This window comes from Macaca mulatta, chromosome 14 (assembly GCF_049350105.2).
Source record: "Macaca mulatta isolate MMU2019108-1 chromosome 14, T2T-MMU8v2.0, whole genome shotgun sequence".
In the NCBI taxonomy this organism is placed as follows: domain Eukaryota; kingdom Metazoa; phylum Chordata; class Mammalia; order Primates; family Cercopithecidae; genus Macaca; species Macaca mulatta.
The window spans coordinates 111,238,836-111,255,586 of NC_133419.1; positions in this window are offsets into that span (position 1 = coordinate 111,238,836).

Here is a 16,751-nt window from a genome sequence, read left to right on the forward strand (position 1 = left end):
GCCTCCTGAGTAGCTGGGACTGCAGGCACAGGCCACCACGCTTGGCTGATTTTTCTATTTTTTGTAGGGATGAGGTTTTGCCACATTGCCCAGGCTGGTCTTGAACTTTGGAGCTCAAGTGACCCACCCACCTCAGCCTTCCAAAATGCTGGGATTACAGGTGTGAGCCACTGCACTTGGCTATTAACTATTGAATGCTTTCTATATGGAGAGTGCTTGTCTTAATTTTCTGTAGCTATAATAGAATACCACAGACTGGGTAATTTATAAAGAAAAGAGATTTATTTGGATCATGATTCTGGAGGCTGGGAGGTCCAAGAGCATGTCACCAGCATCTGCTTGGCATCTGGTGACAGCCTTCTTGCTGCATCATTACGTGGTGGAAGGGCAAGAAAATGCGAGTGAGAGCAAGAGGGCAAAATGATTATCCTTTTATCAGGAGCCTACTCCTGATATAACTAACCCACACCAAGCAAGAGGGCAAAATGATTATCCTTTTATCAGGAGCCTACTCCTGATATAACTAACCCACACCTGTGATAACAGCATTAATCCATTCATGAGGGCTCTGCTCTTAAGAGAGATCACCTCTTAAAGGACCCACCTTTCAATGCCATTTCACTGGCAATTAAATTTCAACATGAGTTTTGGAGGGGACATTCAAACCATAGCAGTGCTGTAATTTTAAAGTACTTAAAGCCAATTTATTCTCTTAATTAGCTTCAGTATTCTCGTCTTTGTGTGTGGATTACTTAAGCTCTCCTTCCAGAGCTACTTTAATGATTATATTCAACCAAAGTGCTCTAAAATTTAGAGTATAAATTGTCTTATATTTTCAAATTAGACAAATTCAAATAAATGAAGTTTAATTGTGTTATTAGATAAAATCTTCTAAAATTATTAAATGGAGGATATAATCTATAATTGGTTTGTATAAAGGTGATTTTTCAGTTTGAAAAATCATTCTGTATTTGATGTATGTGTATTGTAGGTAAATATGTTGGTTTATCTGTTGCTGCAAAACAAATTACCCCAAAACTTAGTGTCTTAAAACAAGAAACTTGTATTATTTCAGACAGTTCCTATGAGTCAGGAATTCAGAGTACAGAGTAGGGGTGGCTTGTCTCTGCTTCACAGTGTATGGGTCTTAAACTGGATGACTCAAAGGCCAGGTTCTGGAATCATCTTCGGGCGTATTCTTCATGTGACTGGTGTCTGCTGTTGGCATCAGCTGGGGCGTCTAGGAGAAGATACTGACTGGAACACACACATGTGGCTTCTCTGTGTGGCCTGGACTTCCTCACAACCTGGTGCTTGGGTTCTAAGGGCAGCCATCCTCAGAGGAGCGTGCATGCCAGGCAGAACTGGATCCTCTTTATGAGCTAGTTGTGGAAGTGACGGAGTATCACTCCCAACTATTCTTTTCATTAGAAGTGAAGCACTAAGTCTGGCCCATCATCGGAAGGGATGAGTTTCCAAGTATTTGGAGATATCAGAGTAACTTAACTTACTGATAAACCCCTTATCTCCTGTGAATATTGACCTTTTAACTACCCGTGTTCTAAACTTAAGAGGAGCTAGCTTTTTCTCTTATATTTGAAAGATTCTTGTGTCTGCTTTATTATGATGGCTCACTTGTTTTATTCTATAACTCCCAACATTTTGCTTCTTGACTATTGATTTAAATGAAAGGGAAAAAATAGTGGGCTCCCTTTCAATGCTGTATAATTTTTTTAAAAAACTTTTCATAGTCATTTTTCTACCAAGAAAGGCATCTTCCTTTGGTATAGAGTTCTATGTAATTATTGGTTGTGTGCTAATACTTAATATTGTATTTGACTTTCACAGATAAAACCAACCTATAATTTAAGTAATTCAGAACCACTGAATTTCTTAAGTGAACCATTCTAAGGAATTCTAAAACCTTTTGCCTTTAACTGTGAAAATATTTCTAATATGTCTATTTTTTCTGTCTCAAAAGACAGCTTTCCTATTTTCTTACTAGCTATTTAAGTATCATATGATGATCTATGTGGTAACTGTAGTGGTCATTCAGCAGTTACTAGAATGATTATATTTACTTGAAAAGTTGTTTTCTAAGAGAGACTTCAACTGTTCATATATTTTCCCATTTTTTCTTTTTCACAAGTCTTTTAATTGTTTTTCCTTCCTTAAACTACCTGAAATTTTGTGGTAAGCCACATTTTAGATCAGAATTTGTTAGATGGCTTTCTTATTTATAGCACAACTTATTGTTCTATTACCCCACAAAATAGGAATAATGTTGTATTTTACATTACTAAAACTTTATATAAAGTGTAAATAAACAACAGTAAGACATTCATACATTACAAATAAGCTTTGTTTTCTATTAGAGAAATATTGAGAGTAGAAATACGACTTTGGTTAGGCAATGACAGGATTTTTTTAATGTGTCAATATGCCAGGTTATTTTGAACAGATTTTTTTCTGTTTATAATTTCTAGAATCTGAAAAATTAGAAAACCAGCTGGCAGGAGGAAGGCATGATCAGTAGCAGACACAGATACATGTGGCTACAATAGAACAGAAATGGGCAGTTAAAGGATAATTTACATCTACCAGAAGCAGCTTCTGAGGGGAGTTGGTAGAAAGGATCTCGGCCAAGCGTGGAGGCTCACGCCTGTAATCCCAGCACTTTGGGAGGCTGAGGTGGGCGGATCATGAGGTCAAGAGATCGAGACCCTCCTTGCCAACATGGTGAAACCTCGTCTCTACTGAAAATACAAAAAAATTAGCTGGGCATGGTGGTGCACGCCTGTAGTCCCAGCTACTTGGGAGGCTGAGGCAGGAGAATTGCTTGAATCCAGGACACGGAGGTTGCAGTAAACTGAGACTGCCCTCTGCACTCCAGCCCGGCAACAGAGCGAGACTTAGTCTCAAAAAAAAAAAAAAAAAAAAAAAGAAAGGATCTCACAATGAGGGGCATCACGGCTGCAGTGACTGTTAGTAGTAAACTGTCTAATAAAGGCCTCTTTCCTTTTTCCTTTGACTCCCATTTGCTTATTATCTAAGATATTTGTCATTTAATTTTTAGACTTGATTTGATAGTAATATAAAATTAAGCAGAGCCTTTTGCCTTTCTGGCTCCCTTGCTTACTAGCCATTTCTGAAATCATCAGCACTCAGCTTGGTTTACCTCACTCTCTTGTCTGTCCCATTACTCTGCTTTAGGCCGCCCTTTAGAGCATTTCCTACGTCTGACATATGTAGCACTTATTCCATCTAGCAGTTAGCACACCAGCGGTTTTCACCATCAGTTTTTCCCTGAGAGAACAGCACCTCCTTTCTTCTTCTTCTTCTTCTTTTTTTTTTTGAGATAGAGTCTTGCTCTCTTGCCCAGGCTAGAATGCACTGGCATGATCTCTGCTCACTGCAACCTCTGCCCCACTTGTTTCAAGCGATTCTCAGGCCTCAGCCTCCCAAGTAGCTGGGACTACAGGTGCATACCACCAAGCCTGGGTAATTTTTTGTATTTTTAGTAGAGACAGGGTTTCACCATGTTGGCCAGGCTGGTCTCGAACTTCTGACCTCAAGTGATCCACCCACCTCGGCCTCCCAGAGTGCTGGGATTACAGGCCTGAGCCAGCACTTAATATTTTTAAGAATAAGGACTCTCTTGTGTTCAATTTTATAACTGCAATGTCTATGATAGTATTTAGCCTACAGTAGGTATATAGTAAGTGTATGAATGAATCGAATCCTGGTCTTACAAGGAATCTGCTTTTAGCATTTGGCTCTGTGGCAGTCACTTGTTACGGATGGGACTACATAAGCTCAATACAGACCAATATACTGAGCCTGCATTCTAACTAACTAAACGGGAGTCAAGTTACACAGGAATGTTTTGTGGAAAAATGAGGTAATTTCCACTGCATTGAAAAGGACAGTGTTCAATTCATCAACTTTTTTTTTTTTTTTTTTTAACATATCTTGAAGGAAACTGCCTTCAGATGAGCCGAATGCAGGTCCCTCTGCAAGTTTTGATCTTGTAGGTCAGTGGTTCTGAGGCATGCGTGCTGAAGGTCCTATAGGTGGCACATGGACTCCACCCCCCTGTATCATGTGGTTCTGTCATGATCATGCCTCCACATGAGTGCTCTTCCGTCTCTCGGAAGCACCTGGCCTCATGCATTTCTGATAGCCCTTGGTGACGTCTTGCCAGCCTTAGGCTTCCCATGGATTCGAATGAGGATTCCTCAAGGTGTGGGAGAGGAATAGCTGGTCCACAGAATATTCTCCCCAAGCCAGCAAGCCGAAGACTGAGAATTACAGAAAAACACTTTTTTTAGTATTTTAAAATTTTAGCCTTTTTCTTTCATTCATCTTTATTTGTTTCTTATCTGAACTCTAAGGACTGAATGAGCCTCAGAGAGATAGCAAAGTCAGCTCTTTTACGTATTAGGGGAAAAGCATCAAATTTATCATTTGAAGACCTGGATACTGTTTACAAATTATCTGAAAATTGGAAATGAAGAACTGCATGTCTCTTCAAAATTGCATATAGAGGACTGTCTAACTGGGTCACTGAAGGATCACTTGATGTTTTAGTAGGATGGGGGTTAGCAAACTGTGTCGTAATACAGTTTTATGGGAACACAATCATGCTCATTCATTCCTTATTGTCAATAGGTGCTTTCATACTACAGCGGCAACGTTGAAGGGTTGTGACAATGACCACATGGCCTACAAGGCCTAGAATATTTGCTGTCTAGCTCTACGCAGATTAAGTTTGCTGACCCCTGTGCTAGGGGAAGGTAACTTTGACTTACTGCGTACTATTGATTAGTACCCAAACTCTGTAAAGTTAGATGTTAACTTAGAAAAAATTTCTCTTTGGTGGGGAAGGTAACTCCAAGTTAACGGTTTTCTTGCCTTGAAGGGCATTATCCAGTTTTGTATCTATCTCTGCAGTCTTATTTCCCATCGACATTCTTTTTTTCCATTGACTGCATGTGTCAGTTTCTCATGTCCTTCTTTGAGCCACCCTTTGTCATTCTGCAGGTCCCTTCATTAATGAATTAAATCTTAGACACACGCTCACTGTATATTCTTATGAGAGTCTTTATTGCATGGAGAATTATACGGTGTCTCCTTGAGGCTTGGCAGTGCCTCTTGAATGTAGTCATTTATCCCTCTTGGGCCTCAGGTAACTCCTCTGTTAAGTGGAAATCATTATACCCAGTATCTTAGCCAAATTACTGTCTCACCCAAATAATAACTGGACATAGTTTTGTAATTAAGTTAAAAGATGTTATGTTTATGAAACAGTTTTGTTAACTGCAAAGCATTTATTTGATGGTTGGATATTGCTTCTTGAAAAAATATAGATCTTAGATATTAAAGAATATGTAGAAGCCTGTTAGGTGTGAATTATAAACAGATATTTGATTATTTGACTTCTCCATTCAGAATAGTTATTTTTAAAAAGCAAACATGTAAAGGTCTTTCTACTCTTAAGCCTAACCACTCATCTGATGAGTGTACTGAAAATAGAAGTGGTTTATTGAAATATGTCAGAGAAATATTCTACTGATAACCACCCATACATGAAATCTTTAAGAAGTAGTTATGAGTTGGAAACTTCTAGGTTGTAATCAGAAAAGGGAGCAAATGACAGAATACAGCTGTGCATTGTTTGGAAGTGGGCTGGAAAGAATTCATTGCCTCTTTAATTGAAAAAATGTAAGGAGTGATACTAATCAAAGTAAAAGAAGGGAAGTACTCATAGCTAAAAATGGAACTATAAATTGTTTTCTTTTTAGAACAACATCAGTTCTTTGAAACCCATACAGTTCCTTATAATATTCCAAAACAAACTGCCATATGGAAACCTGTTTAGAAAGGAATAATAGCACTCTACCCTACTCCCCAGCCACTAAATTGAAACATACATGAAAACTTAATGTGTTTTTTAAATCAAGCTCAGAAAAGTTTTTTTTTACGTATTTTTTGACAGTCTGATCTAATTTTTTGAAGTATGAACATTGGGTAGATGTTGCACAGTAGATAAACCATTCTTTTTTATTTTATTTTGTTTTATTATTATTTTTGAGATGGAGTCTTGCTCTGTCACCCAGGCTGGAGTGCAGTGGCACAATCTCGGCTCACTGCAACCTCCGACACCCAGGTTCAAGCAGTTCTCCTGCCTCAGCCTCCTGAGTAGCTGGGATTACAGGTGCGCACCAGCACACCCAGCTAATTTTTTTATTTTTAGTAGAGACGAGGGTTCACCATGTTGGCTAGGCTGGCCTCGAACTCCTGACCTCAGGTGATCCACCCGCCTTGGCCTCCCAGCTCATGCTGATATTCCAGGCAGGAACCACCACGCCCAGCCAAGAAACCATTCTTTGAGCACAAGCAAATATACTTTGGAGACAATTTTAATAATCCTAGCAGGGCTACATTCACCATAATTCTGTTGTGGGGTGAGGCAGCATGTTCTGGCTGCTCAGTGAGCTATGTTCTTTTTTTTTTTTGGGACAGAGTCTCGCTCTGTCTCCCAGGCTGGAGTGCAGTGGCATGATCTCAGGCGATCTCGGCTCACTGCAAGCTCCGCCTCCCGGGTTCACCCCATTCTCCTGCCGCAGCCTCCTGAGTAGCTGGGACTACAGGCGCCTGCCACCACGCCCAGCTAATTTTTTTGTATTTTTAGTAGAGACGGGGTCTCACTGTGTTAGCCAGGATGGTCTTGATCTCCTGACCTCATGATCCACCCGCCTGGGCCTCCCAGAGTGCTGGAATTAAAGGCTTGAGCCACCGCGCCCGGCCTCAGTGAGCTATATTCTGTGTAACCAAGTGAAATTGTTCAAAAAAAAGATTCTCATGTATACAGTAACTTAAAGTGATGCAGTCTACTTAAGATCAGATCTGAGTTACAAAATCAAACGTGATAGCTCCTATGTTCTTTTAAAGTCCAATCTCTTTTATTCATTGTGCTCCAAATGCCTTGAGTACCTGATGTAGAGTAGGTGGCCAGTAAATATTGGTTGAATTTCTTGAATGAATCTTTTATGAAAAGATCTACTTTGCTCATCTCTGTGTCCCAATAGCAGGAGCTTGAGGAGAAGGATAAAAGCTTGGATCAGAGCTTTTGATTAATATGTGTGATTATATTAAATGGGTTCACTAAACCAAAAAAAGCAAAGGAAAACAGTTAAGCCAAGAGTTCTTGAGGTTAAAGTCTTGTGATGATTAAAATCGTCATCCTAAGATAATGATGACAAAGTTTCAAGTATTTTTCTGTCTTGACTGCTTTTGTAAGTTGGTCAAACTCTTTAGTTCTTTTAAGAAGACTGCCGGAATTTACAAAACTGTTGATGTACACAGTGGAGTGGACATACTTTGACCCAGCACCCACCTCCAACAGCCTCTACTCGTTGTGTCCTGAGGGGCACTGCAAAGTGGCTACACTTGTACGATATAGAGGTTTCTTTTATTGAAAGATTTAAAGAGAGGTAACCCCGGGAAGCTGACTTTGCTGGCTTTTCTTTCCTCCATCAGGGACTAAAACCTATGTCCAACCATTGTGCCAGCTCTCAGTCAGCCAGCCTGTTACTTTTGGGCAGTACTCAACGCACAGTCTTGGAGCTCTTCTGCAACCCCGGTGAAACCCCATCGTTTGGAGGCCATGGCCTCATCTTGATGTAGTTAAAGTACACACCTCAAAATGCCCGTCATCAGGCTCAGAATCCATGCTGAGTGGCAAGATAACAACTGATCACAAGGTATTAGATTATGAAATGACCTGTTTGCACTCTTCTGTCTCCATTATTAGCCAACTTTTTAATGCTACAAGTCCAATTTTGTGGATCAACTACAGCCTTCCAAGAGAAAAGTTGTTTGGAGAGAGAGCAAAGCAAAACTGAACAGGAAATAAGTAAGCCAACAGTCATCACCTAATGCAACTGCATAGAAAAGCTGAAAAATATTTTAAGTGATTTCAAAATGTTTGTAGATATCAAAGAGCCAAACCATCTGGGTGAAACATTCCATAACTCTTCATTCTTTTGTAGGGGCATTAATTTTGAACTGGAAAAATCTCACCCCTGCCCAAGTTAACATATTTTGTACTTAACACCTCATTCAAAACTCTCAAGTTAAGTTCTAATTAGTAATGAAACTTAGAAGTGCATAGCCATTAATGTTTTTCTTTCAAACATTTGTCCATGAGGCTTGAAAAGGGAGGAATCCCTCCCTGTCCCACTCATATTTCCTGCCAAAATATTAATTCCATTCTAGCTCCTCCCCTATGCCAGAAAAGTCATGCCCTCCCCATTTATGTCTTTTTTTAATATATTCTATCCAGCTGCTCTACCTTCTGCACTAATTCTCTGGGGTGCTCTGCCTAGCCTCTCTCCTTACCTGAGTCTATGCTTTTCTCTGTCCTCTCCTTCAGGTAGTGCCTGCCCTGCCCTCCTTTTCCAAGGTGTCTTCCATGCCCAACCAAATACTGGCCCCGGACAGTTAGCAGGGGAGACTTATTGGTAGGACTCCTTAATCTTGAAATAAATGATGAGTTTGGTCACCTGAAAAACCCAGACTGGAGATTGGGGACTATGATTTGAATGAGGAGGAGACATCCAAGAATGTTTAGGGTCAGTCTCTGAAGATCAGGTCACCTGTAAAGGCCATGAGGGACTGGCAAATGAGATTATGTCCACTTGGGAGGAAGGAGGACCAGAGGGGTCAGGAGCTGCTGTTTCACTCTAGCTTGCTATTTCCAAACAGCAGGGCAGGACACTGTTTTCAGAATTTTAGAAAGAGAAGCTGGAACCTATTTATTTATTTATTTATTTATTTATTTATTTATTTATTTATTTATTTTGAGGCGGAGTCTTGCTTTGTTGCCCAGGCTGGAGTACAGTGGCACAATCTCAGCTCACTGCAAGCTCTACCTTCAGGGTTCACACCATTCTCCTGCCTCAGCCTCCTGAGTAGCTGGGACTAAAGGCACCAGCCACTATGCTCGGATAAGTTTTTGTATTTTTAGTAGAGATGGGGCTTCATGGTGTTAGCCAGGATGGTCTTGATCTCCTGACCTCGTGATCCACCCACCTCAGCCTCCCTAAGTGCTGGGATTACAGGTGTGAGCCATGGTTCCTGGCCACTGGAACCTAAATTTTGATGTGAAATCTGATTTTTATTATGTTCGCAAGGATTTTAAGTAGTTTTAGTTTGTTTCTAATGTTACATGGGACAAATAAAACATCCATGACAGATACAATGGGCTACAACCTCTGGTCTAGAGGATCCCTTGGGACGGGGTTAGTTAAGTCCTAATTTTCAAAATTTTTATTTATTTTATTTTTTAAATTAGAGACAAAGTCTTGCTGAGTTGCCCAGGCTGGAGTGCAGTGATGCAATCATGACTCACTGCAGCCTTGACCTCCTGGGCTCAAACGATCCTCCCGCCTCAGCCTCCTGAGTAGGTGGGACTACAGACATGTGCCACCATGCCCAGCTAATTTTTGTATTTCTTGTAGAGCTGGGGTCTCACTATGTTGCTCAGGCTGGTCTCAAACTCCTGGGCTCAATTGACTTTCCGGTCTCATCTTTGCATAGTGTTGGGATTACAGGTGTGATCCACTGTGCCCAGTCTTAATTCCTAATTATTAGGACTTTGGTTGTACTCAGTGGGCTCTGAAATGTCAACAGGGGTCTTGGTTGAGTTTGAATTTCAAGGAAACTCACACTTGATTATTTACCTCCTAAGGGATTCTCTGGTCTTATGAGGCTGGCCAGACCTGGAGTGAACCCTGTAGGTTGGCCATGGACTGGAACAGACCACCTAGTCTCTCTCTAGGTTATATGCCTGATTCTAAGGGGGCCTCTAGGCCACACAGGTTTCTGAAGGGTCTATGTCCCCTCCTGTTATCATGTGGAAAGGGCAAGGTGTGTCATCTAAGCTTAAGTCGTCAGGGAATTCTCTCTCCCTCAAAAGCATTTTAAATAATCTCCTGAGTCTTGCTTTAATTGGCTTTCTAAATCTTTAATAAGCCTGCATTAAAACCATCCTCCATTAGGATGATCAATCTGAAAACAAATTAGATCAATTTCACTAGTCCAAGCCCCTTCGTATAGCCTATAAGAGATGCCGAGCCCTGTAGCTTACGTTCTGATAACTCAAGCCTCCTTGTGTTCCCTGAATACATCATGCTGTTTCATAACTCTGCATTTGCTTAGGCTGAGCTCTGACTGGAGCTCCCTCCTGCTCTGTCTTGGCCCGGCTAACTCTCAGTTATCCTTCGAGATGTCTCTGGGAAGTGTCCTCTGAACTTTCAGCGGGGATTAAATGCCCCCCCGCCGCCCGGCTTTTTGGGACCGCCCCCCCACAGGATAGAGTTCCATCTTAGCCTTTGCCATGTTATAGTATATTGAGCCTGGTGGTGGGTGATTGTCTCTGCCAGTAAGCTGTAAGCACATCCTGTGTACCATCCAGCACAGAGCATGGAGTCTGACACCGAGTAGTCAGTTAATACCGAAATATTGGAAAGCAGAGAAAGGGTGCCTTCATGCTACAGGGACAAGCCACGTGAACACTTAAAGAAAAAAAAGGAAACAGAGTCTAGACACCTCAAACTCAGGAAGGACTTATAGTGTGGGTAAAGAGGCCCAGGCAACATTATTTGTCTCTGGTTTGGACATGCCCTTTGTCTTGGAGCCCGTTAACTGTGTTTTGTACTTACTGACAGTTCAAGTTTTTCTCTTTTTTTTTTTTTTTTTTTTTTTTTTCCTACTTTGGAAGGGCAGAGACATCTGATCTAATACCATCTGTGACCAAGAGAGGAAAGGTGGGAGGAAGGAAGAGAATATCCGTTTATTCACTTGACAAACATTTCTCGAGCATCTGCTAGGTGCTGAGGATTCAGCAAGGACAAAACAAATGAATTCCTGCCTTCGCAGCTTCCTCTCCAGTGTGTGGGGGAACAGAAAATGAATAACAATAGAGAGTGCCTTAGGCGGTGATAAGTGCTACGGAGAATGTAAAGCAGAGAAGAAGGATACAGGTGTTGAGGGTGGGGAGCAAGGAGCTGCAGATTTTGAATAGGGTGGTCTCTGAGGTGGATGCCACAGGAAGGCATGCTCCTCTGGGAGATGGCCTGGGAGGGCAGGAGAGCAGCAGGAACGGAGGTCAGGAAGGTGAATGAGCCAAAGGGGAGTTTGTAGATGGTGCAGGCCCTGTAGGCCAGGGCAGGGGCCCAGCTTTTACTTCATGGGATGGAAGCTACTGGAAGGTTTTGATAAAAGCAGTTCAGTGCTCTGACTCACCATATGTCCAGCACTGTGCTAGGTAGTCACATAAATGACCTCATTTAATTTTGTAAAGTACCCTGCAAGATATGTGGTTTTATCATCATTTTGCAAGTGAGGACTTAACACAGACCTCCAAGATCAAATATGCATGGGGAGTCAGGAAGACTTAACTTTTCTAAGGCCCTGCTTTGACCTCTGTAAACTAGGAATGATGCCTAGAAACCCTATGCAATTCTGAAAATCAAATGATAATGTAAATAAAGAGAGTAGCAAAGCACTTGAGGAACTCAATAAATGTCAGTTTCCTTCTTTGTTCCAAGGCCACACACACAATAGCAAAGTGAACACTAGTTAGAAGATCTGCTCCATCCTCAGTGAACCCAGAGTAGGCACATCCATTGCACTTAACAGATTTTTGTTTCTTCCGTCCTTTCCCCTCCTCCTGTCTCTGGGTTCAGTTTCCTTATCTGTGTATTGAGTCTATTGGTCTGCTTTCCAAGGCAATTTCCAGTTATAAAGTTCGTTATTGCTTCGACATTGTCTTTGCTGTTGGGTACCCACCTTCCCTACTAGCTGGCAGAGGGTGATGCACACCGTGGGAACTTCATCAATCCCCAGTGAATGATTTGCGGGGTGTGATGATAGAACAGGTTCAATGCCAGTGTCCTCTTCAGGTTTGATTGGGTCAGTGATCTTGTCAAAGGGGCGTGATGAAGTGCCCCAAGGAGGATCCTGGAGTTTCTGAAAATGGATGCAAAATACAAAATGTCAATGCTTTGCCAGCGATGCTGGAGCACTTCTGCCTCTCGGATGTCATTCTTATTACTTTATAATTACCTTCTGACCTTTACTGACTCTGACAGTTGTGAGTCTTTAAAAAAAGGATTCAAGAATATTATCATTATGCAGTTGCCTAGAAACAGGGCCTAAAATACATCTGGCTTTAATAGAAGAGCTAAAATGAGTTTTCATTTTTTGGCATTGTCTCTCTTTCTCCTTTCTCTTTTCTCTCCTCCCTCCCCCAACATTTTCTTTGTATTAACCAAGAATTGCAATATAATTTTTCACTAATCTTTTCTGAACTGTCCAGAGCCAAGGTACCCAAAATAGAGAGCATTTTTCCATCGTGGGATGCTTTAGCAACACTAACTGGGCGTTATGAAATCTAATCCCTAGCCCACTTACACAGCAGGTATAGAATCTGGAATGTCAAATCTCTCATCGTGCTCTCTATAAGGAAGCTTTGCCAATACTCATAAAGATGCGAGAAGAAGGAGATTCTGTTGAGATTCTATTTCTGTCTTCATCAAGGCATGTTCTAGAACACTATGCCAAATGGCTCCAAATGTAATTTTCTGACCCGTAAACATTTCTGTTCACCACTTTAATGTCTCCTCCCAGATGTACCCTCTTGCTTTCCTCTATCCTTTTTATCATTGCAATGTTTAGTCAGTCTGTAGCTAGTGCACCTTGCAAACACAAGCCCTTATCATCTGATAAAAAGAGAAGAGAAAACAGTAAAAAAGAGCAATAGAATATATTCCATTTTTTCTATGTCTGTTATTAGATTTCTACCTGTGGAAATACACTGATTTGCAAAAATTCTTCTGGTGGCAAAGGTTACATCAGCCTTACTAGGTCAAGAGGTGTAGAAGCCTGCTGGCCAGGTTAGCACAGCACCCTCTACTCACCATGCAGGTGCTTATGGAGGTTTAGGGATGTGGAGTTCTGTAAGGGGAGGGGTGCCTCCAGGGATCCAGACCCTCACCGTTCAGAACTGCTGCAGAATTAATTTCCATAGCTGACATCACTCCCAGGCTGTTTCCAAACTTGCCTGATCATAAGAACCATCTGAGGGCTTGTTAAAAGTACTGATTCAAAGCCTCTTTTCTGAAGACACTGATTCCGTAGATCTGGTATAGAACTTGGGGAAGAGCTTTTAACAAGTACCCTGGTGATTCATGTCAGGCAAGTTTAGGAAACAGACCAGTGGTAGAGTCCAGGCGCCTTTCAACTGCAGACAAGGCTGTCTGTGATCTTGCTGCAGATTCCACTGTTAGCTCCAGACACACACTGGTTTGTGCTGCCCCGTCACACAACTCCAGGCCTTGACTCCTTGCTATGCACACTGCCCAGTGGCTGTCTGCCGTCTTCAACAGGCTTCCCCATGTCTTAGGACTCAGCGCAGGCATTGTTTCCTTGTGTTTCTGGAACACCTGCTCTTGCTTCTAACAAAAGAACAGCACTTAAGTTTATGACAGGTATTGGTTTACCTTCTGCAATCCCATTTTCTGCTTTATATTTTTCATAGGATGTCTACCCCATACTCCTCAATTTGAATGAAAGCGCTGCGAAGGAGGACTCTGCCTGGACTAAATTGTATCCCAGGCTTCTACAAGAGGCCCTGGCCCACAGTAGGTGCTCAGTAGATATTTGTGAATTAACTTCTGTCTGCAGCACTAGACTGTGAGCCAGTCTTTAATCTCTGCAATCCTAGCACCTTGCTGAGTGTCTGTCACTCTAATGATAGTTGGATGAATCACTGAGAGATTTGACTTTATAACCAGGTTTCGGTCCACTCAGCTCTTAGTGAGGAAGAATTAGGCAGATACAACCTTGAAAGGGAAAAAAGGAGCCAAATGGGGGAACAGCATGGAAACCTGGAAGAGCAGAGGAAACAGATACATAAAGACTGGACAATGGTGGGGAGCAGGGGAAGTTGTCTTAGTCCTGATGGTAAGAAAAGTATCAAGAAGGGGATAACTGTTGATTGTTTCTAAACAACTCAATTCTTACTGGTAGTTTCCAAAGACAGCCCAGAGATCACCCAGGGCCATCTCCACAACCTGCCCTCCCCTTGAAGTGGCTCTGCACACAGTCTAACCCAGAGAGAGCATTAACCCAGTACCATGGTTAGGAGGGCAGATTCTAGAGTCAGAGGACCAGGTCTCCAATCCTAGTCCCACCCCTGACTGACTTTTTCCTAGGGCAAAACGTTCCAATTCCCTACTGCCCCAGCCTCCTCATCTGTAAAAGGCTGTACTAATGGTACCTGATCCTAGGGCTGTGGTGATAAATATGGTAATCCATACAAGGTGCTTAACACTGTGGCTGGCACCTCGTAAGTGATGAGCTGTGGCCTGTGTGGCAGGCACTCTGCTAGGGACTGGGTATGTACAAAATAGCTAAGGGGCCAAGTGCGTAGACTTCGGAATGAGATATGTATGGTCTGGATTGGGAGCTCAGGGAAGTGTACTTAGCCTCTCTGAATCTCACATCATCAAATGTAAAGTGGGGATAATAGCTTCTGTTTACTGAGGCACATCCATTTGCCTGTGATCCACACAACTATCCTATAAGGGTATTACCTCATGTAGTCATCACGCAGATTCAATAAGTGTCAATTAGTGATCACTTTATAACCTCTACCTACCTTTCACCCTTGCCTATCCCCAGTACCCTGGTTATTTTCACACAAACCCCAGATAGAACATCACTTCATCTGTCAATATACCTTATAATGTTTGTTGGCTTCACTGTGTCTAGAATTCTAAGTAAACAAACTTGGCTCTGGACGAGGCACACAGTTGAACACGGTACCTGTGGTCCAATTTCAGAACCATCCTTCTCAGCCCACGGATGAGCTCATCCCCTTCAGGCTATAGGGGTCGCCGGAGCTAGAGGAGGAATGACAGCCAAGCATCCTGCTGAGAAGGCAGACTGAGAGCGTCCCAGGGAGTGATCTCTGTGGCCTTGGCTTCCTGCGGAGAAACCTGGAAAAAGGATGCCTCATACGATGGTTTGAGGCCACCGCCCAGCCTGGCTCTCCCAGTGGAAAGCTGTATCCAGACCTAAAACTGTACACACAGTGCACTCTACAAGGGCTTGGGAGAAACTAGGGTACTCGTCAGGGGACTGTCTGGAGGCATCGAGGACTCCTTGGAACTGGTCTCTTTTAAGTAACGTTAATGAGCTTTAGCTACTGCATAGGTAAAATGGCAAAAAGAAAAGCCCATTTTGACAAAATTGTTCCTTGGTCCTGGTCCTGTCACATCAGGCTGTCATTTTGGCTAACTTGTCAAAAGTCCTTTGCATCTCAAATCTGAAAAAATTCTAAAATGCCTGAGCTCTATGGTGAGCAGAAAACTGTCCTATTTCTCCTCCTTTTTGACGTGGATGTCTCTGCCATTCTGAGTCTATTGTGCAGTTTAAATTCCCTTTCTTCCTTCTCCCAGAGCTCACTTTGCCATGTAAGCAGTGAGCTCCAAATAGATTGGTTCAGCACCACTCCAAAAAGAGAGCACTCCTTGTCTGAGAGGAAATATGGGTAAGTTGCAGCTTCCTCATTCTTCCTGTAGATAATATCTGTTCCTCTTGAGGAAGACTCTAGCCCTGATGCAATCATTTGATGCATTCTTTGTGATTGCTCCAAGGCAAAACTAAGGTAAGCTTGGAGCCAGAGAAAAGCGCTTTATCTATTTATTTATTGGTGGTGGTGCTGGTGGGGAAGGTAGAGCTGCCAGTATTCCTATTACAGTGTGATTTCCAAGGGAGACAGTATTATGTAACCAGTGAATCATGAAAACCACCTCCAGTCTTCCAGCTGAGGAGGGCTTCTCCCTCCCCCATAACAAGCTGCAGATTGGCAGTAACAAGAGGCAAGTAATTCACTGCTTTGTCCTGTTGCAGAACTTTTGATATCACCCCTTGGCATGAACGGAAACCTAGTATACCTCTGGAAGTGAAGCCTGCTTAGCTGGGTTCAGCCCAAGGGAAGGCAGCAGTTGCTATTCCTCCCGTCTGCAATCCAAAGTATAGTAAACAAGTAGGGGATAGAGTTCTTTTTTACAGGGGTTGCTGAAGTTTCTATTTCAAGACACCATTTTTATCATGACACAAAGGCTGCTCTCACTACCCTTGGTCATCGTTCTGTGAGTGGTGACTGAGCTGAATTTCACTGCTAGTTTGGAAGAATCAAAGGCAAAAAGGCATTTGCATCAGCTCCCTCCATTTTAGCCAACAGCACTTGATGGTGGCTCAGCCTGACTTGGCATTATGCCAAGAGACAGCTTCTCAGCTGTGTGAGGTTTGGCTATACTCATTATCATAATTAACGTTAGCTGTCCTAACTGACAAACCCCCCCCCCCCTAAGCCTTGACGGCTTAATACACAAAGGTTTATTTCTCATTTATGTGAGGTCCAGTGGGGGTCCGGCTGCCCTCCTCTCTCTGATAGGGTTATCTGGAACACAGGGCCCCCAAGGTCTCTGCTGCAGGGAAGAATAAGTTGGAGGAAGTGCCTGGCTCACAGTCCCTTGGCCAGAATCAGTCACATGACCCCAGCCTAACTTCAGGGGAGGCTGGCAAGTACAGATTGGAAAACATGAAATACCTGGTAAGTACTGATCCTCTCTGGCTATCATAATTCCATGATTTTCTGTGTTTTCCAGCAACTC